We start from the raw sequence: 5,413 nt of genomic DNA on the forward strand, positions 1-5,413 counted from the left end.
ATGTAACATATCTAACAATCGACTCTTAGTATATATGAATCATAAAAAAAAATAAAAAAAATAGAGCTGATTACTAACTTAATTGGCATGTCAATTGTTTTGGCTGATAAATTTCTTCAACTAATTTGCCTCCAACTGAATCTAATTTCTGTCAACAATTATATATTCCTTTAGTTAACAGAAAAAAATGTAACTGAAGAGAGTACACAATTTGACTCAATAGACGAAATCCTAGAAAGTGCCACTAATCTGCCAAAACCACCAAATTAATCCGCCAAAATACCGCTTTGTTTGGTAGTTAGAAGAGCCTGTTAGAAATTCTAACTTTAGCCTAACAAAACACGTTGCATTGTGAGTGAAATTTATTTTCAGTTTTTGAGACTAGAGAATACAGATCCTTTACACAATGTTTGATCACGTTTCACAGTGTAAAAAGCTTGTCATGACAAATCAATGAATCTACGGAAGAAACATAATAAAAAAAAAGAGAGAGCTACTTTTGGAATCGTTGTCGTGTTCTATAACTTCATGCTGCTTTTGCACGAGATTGCGTGTCATCTCTCTCTCACATCCTCGTAGAAAGGAATATGGAACATGTGGCTTTAGCATCTTTGATATCATTTTCTATGTAGTAAATATAAACAGAACCAACAACAAATTACCACCAAAGCAATATAGGTAAATCTTTTTTTATCGTTATGATGTAAAAAGTTACTTTACCTATAGCAAAACATGACCGAAGCCAAGAATACATGTGTTATCGACAAGATTCAGCCACAACAAAAACTCATTGATTACTTGTTAAAGGTTTGTATAAGTTGTGGCATCTCATTCTGATGTTTCAGCACAAACTTATCCATGAACTCGAAGCTTTTCATCTTTAATACAGTGAAATAGTTGATGTCTTCTTTCTCCACAAGTCCTTTAGAGAGAAGCAAAGAGATCACCTGATTCCTCGGTTTGATTCTCTTCTCCATGCTCAGACCCAACACCACCGGTCTTGCAACAATGTCACGAGCCTGCAGACCAATGTTGTTTACAAGGTACTCCATCGTATACATTATCTTCTCATCTGAAACATTCGCAACGTTTGGGAATCTCATGATGGCTGAGACGAAATCTTCTTTAGACCAACCAAAAAACGTTGAAACAACTTAAACTTCCGCTCCATTGTTGATTCGCTCGTGGAATCAAAGGCTACCGTAGCGTGAACAAAACCAGCCTTCTTCGGGTCAAAACCATATCTGCAAACTCTGTTCAAGACCTCGTTGAACCTTCTCTCTGAAGAGAAGAAAGTCAAAGGAGACGCTTGAACCAACCACTTGATGCTTTTATCAGGAACACCAAGCTCTCTACAGACAGAGATCCGAGGAGATACACAATGAGAAATCTTCAAAGAGAAACATCTGTATCCACGCTTGAGACACTTGACAACACTTTCTTCCTCTAAGAGTATGCTCTTGAGGGAATCATAACAAGGGATCAGTCTTTTCTTCAAGCTGAAAGATAGCGTTTTCGGACAAGAAGAGATCAGCTTCGCAGTATCAGAGGCCGTTAACCCAATGGAATTGAAAAACATGAGCTTGGGAGAGATAACGTCCTCTGGGCTCAATGAAAGGATACGTGGAAAAGATTTGATGACATTGGTGATTTGGTCATTGGTGAAGCCATGGTTCTTGAAGAGAGTCTGGTTCCTTGGAAGAAACCAGTTTGACGAATCTTGAATTTGATTTGGCTAATTCCAAAGACAACCCACAAGAATTCACCAGATACGAAACTGTAAAAGATTCCGAACTCTGGGTTTGGTTTTGTAAATCATCTGATTTCACTTGTTGTGACACTGAACACAATGTTCTTCTTCTACTCACCAGAAACCCTAGATTGACTACGACGGCGGAAGAATTTAAACACGAAATCTCCGACATTTCTCCGGAAAGATGGAATTATACAAACCCTTATGCAGTGTAACAAGCTCGACATCTATACGCAGAAAACCCTAATCCTAAGCCTAAGCCTCTTTCCAAATCTCAATAAATAAAAAAACTCGAACTTTGCAATAATCTTGCTCAACTGTTTTGTAGCCTTACGATACCTTTGCATAGACGGAGATGTTGTTCAATGGGAGCGCGAGAGCTACTGAGCTAGCTCCGGAGGACTTCTTAGCTCACAGTCGCACAGGAGTGTGAAAATCAAATTGCAACCACATGGAAGAAAACGGGATATCTCAAAATGTAGCCCTTTTACTTCTCTGGATTCACAGATTCGCCTCAAACTGTATTAAGTTACACAATAACCCACATATGTGGCAAGACAAGTTACATAACTAGACTCTGTATAATCTTTCAAAAAATATTGGAAGATTGAACCAAAGACAATGTTGATAGAAAACTTTAAACCAGAAATCCAAAACAGTGAGTGTTTGATTGCATAAGAAAATATAGGGGCGTTTAAAGAAATGTCTATAAAAGAAGATTAAACAGCAGTTCAAAAGAGAAAAAAAAAGAGAAGAAACTCATATATGTTCCCTCTCAAACTTCAGTGTAATCTCTGTGATTAGCTTCGAAATGTGAGAGGGTAATGAATCTATTATATCCCGAATATTGTTTCAAGTCCCAAAACAAGACTCTTCACGTCGTTAGATAACTCATCCTGCAATAAGGTTTCGAGTATCATCAGCTTAATAAAACACGGTTCATTTTAAAACTACATTTTCGATAAACCAGTACTTCTCAAACTTACCCAGTAGTTAGTTTTGAGTTCGTCCACAGATCGCCTAGAAATGTGACTGAGAAGCTCGTCCTCTTCACCAAAGTGCCTCGCAATCTTTTTCTGTTCTTCAGGGTTAGACGCAATGATCTAGTAGTAGTAAAACAAATAATTAGTTTTTAAACAAATGCAGAGAAACTAAAAAAAAAAAACAGTCAATCAATGAAAGAGAAAGAGGTCTCATACCTCAATAGACACCTCCTGCTCTTTTCTTGCATAATCAAGAAGGTTCTTGTTCTTCTTAATAGATGCAACACGCCCAATGTCCATAAACACTCTTACATTCTCAATACTTTTGACAATGCAAATGGGAGTTCCAACCTAAATCATCAACACGACCATTTTGTTAGATCTGTGTGACCCAGAAGACAAGCGTACAATGATCTTCATGAGAAAAAAATAAGATATACCTTGAGTATTCCATCCGTGACTTTAACTCCGAGGATTATTGGGTTACTCTTTCTGAAGATACAGTTTCGTAAAATCTGAAGGACACATGGGAAAACTGCTTCACAAGCTGTTTCTTTCTTTTTCTCCTCTTTGATATTCACGATGTAACTCTTAAACTGTTTGAACAGATCATAGATGGTATCGGCACAGAAGATTTTTACTCCCATTTTGTCAGCAAGTTCTCCGTCCTCTGCAGTTACTTTCACGTCAAAAGCCAAAATCGTTGCCAACTCTCTTTTCCTCTCTAGCATTACACCAGCCTTCTTGATATCCTTCTCGTGCACAGGTCCAATGCCAATACCACTGACAGGTATGTTTACATCAGGGGACTTCAAGAGCTCGAGCAATGCTTCCAAGGACCCTAATGTAGACGCTTGTACATAAACTCCTTCATCACTTTTCTCAATCCGGTTCATAACTGAATCAATATCTTCCATGTCACTTTTCTTGGCTTCTTCCAAGTCCTCATTAGGTCCAATCACACGCAAGGCAGTACCAGCAATGGCGTGTTCAAGGCCCTATTGTAAAAACGAAAAATATAGGAAACATTTGTTCAGGATGTCCTCATTATTTTAGGAGGCTAAATAATTACGATCAAGGAAAAAATAACAGCAATTGCAGTGTCAGAGATAATAACCTGAGCTGCAATTTTGATACCCTGTGCACCCTTTACTTCTCTTTGAGGCAGATAGGTACCCTGACACATCAGACCAAGACATTGTCATTGTATTAAAAAATGGAATGTAGAAAGTTATTTGCATAAACCATGTTTCCCTAGAATAATAGTAACAAGAGGAAAGGGATGGACTATCTGACAGTACCTTCACCCGCATCTCCTTCATCGGATGAGGAGTCAATAATGATCTAATAGTTGTTACAATTGGTCCCTGAAATAGAAGAAAGGAAAAGAATCAATCACATCAAGTTTCAGCTTTATGATATACTTGACATATTACATGTTTAGGTATGACCCCTGAGTTTTCTACTTACCTGTGACCCACAAACAACTATTTTATCACCTTCATGGAGTACACCATTGACCAAGACAACATCAATTGTAATACCTTGGCCTTCAATATTTTTGACCTCGAGGACAGTACACTGTCAACCAGTTTAAGAAAATATAAGAAAGTTGAAGTAGTGCAGAAACGATTCATTACCTAAAAGAGGAATGAGACAAACCTGGACTTTGTCAACATATGTCAGTTTCTCGACCATGGTTTTCTGAGCCAAATGAACCAACAACAGCAAAAGATCTGGGATCCCTTCCCCACTGAAATATCAATATCCAATAATCCATAGTGAACATGGTTTACCTCTAAACTCTAAAGAACTACAATTTGAAGACAGCAAAAGAATTTCAGACCTAATAGCGCTAGTAGGTACAATACTGATAGTTTCTCCCATTGTTCTGTTCTCGTAATAAAGCTTAGAGTTGAGACCTTGTTCTCCGAACTGGGTTATAACCTGAACCAATGAAACAATATTATATTATGACACATGAACACATCCTTTTTCACCCTATAATATTAAAACCAAAGCCTCTAGACGTAGAACTTACCTGTTTTAGCCTCATTTTGAATTCATTAACCACATCACTCGATTGTTGCATCATTGCCGTCATTATAGGAGCATTCTTGCTTCTTTTCCACCCGTATAGCAAATCCACCTGAAAGTTGGAGGTTTTATGCCATAAATTAGTGACCACAGAGAAAACTAAACACATCCCAGCAGAATGACAAGAAGTCTCACCTTATTCAAGGCAACAATGAACTTTGCATTCCTTCTTCTCAAAAGATTCAGAGATTCTATGGTTTGTGGCTTTAGACCATGCATTATGTCAACCACTAGAATTGCAAGGTCACACAAATTTGAACCCCTTGACCGCAGATTTGTGAATGACTCGTGTCCAGGTGTATCGATAACCAATAGACCTGGCACCTGGATTTTTGCATCAGAAATTAACTCCTTGGTTCTCTCCCGTATGTTTTCTGCAGGGAAATATGTTGCACCAATCTGTTGAGTAATACCCCCAGCTTCACCTTCCTGAACATTTGTTCCTCTGATGCAATCCAACAACTTTGTTTTACCAGAGTCAACATGACCCATGATGCAGCAAATGGGAGAGCGAAGGTTTCCTTCTACTTCTTTAGCAATTTCAGTCAGTACTAAGCTTTTACCCTTTTTAGAAGTATCC

General features: G+C 38.0%; 2 pseudogenes; both read right to left on the reverse strand.

Annotated features, from left to right (window-relative positions):
• On the reverse strand, positions 669 to 2,034 carry LOC104759323 (annotated as a pseudogene).
• Positions 2,403 to 5,413, reverse strand: part of LOC104756474 — a 4,773-nt pseudogene continuing 1,762 nt past the window's right edge.

The sequence above is a fragment of the Camelina sativa genome, chromosome 17, assembly GCF_000633955.1.
Source record: "Camelina sativa cultivar DH55 chromosome 17, Cs, whole genome shotgun sequence".
Taxonomy (NCBI): Eukaryota; Viridiplantae; Streptophyta; class Magnoliopsida; order Brassicales; family Brassicaceae; genus Camelina; species Camelina sativa.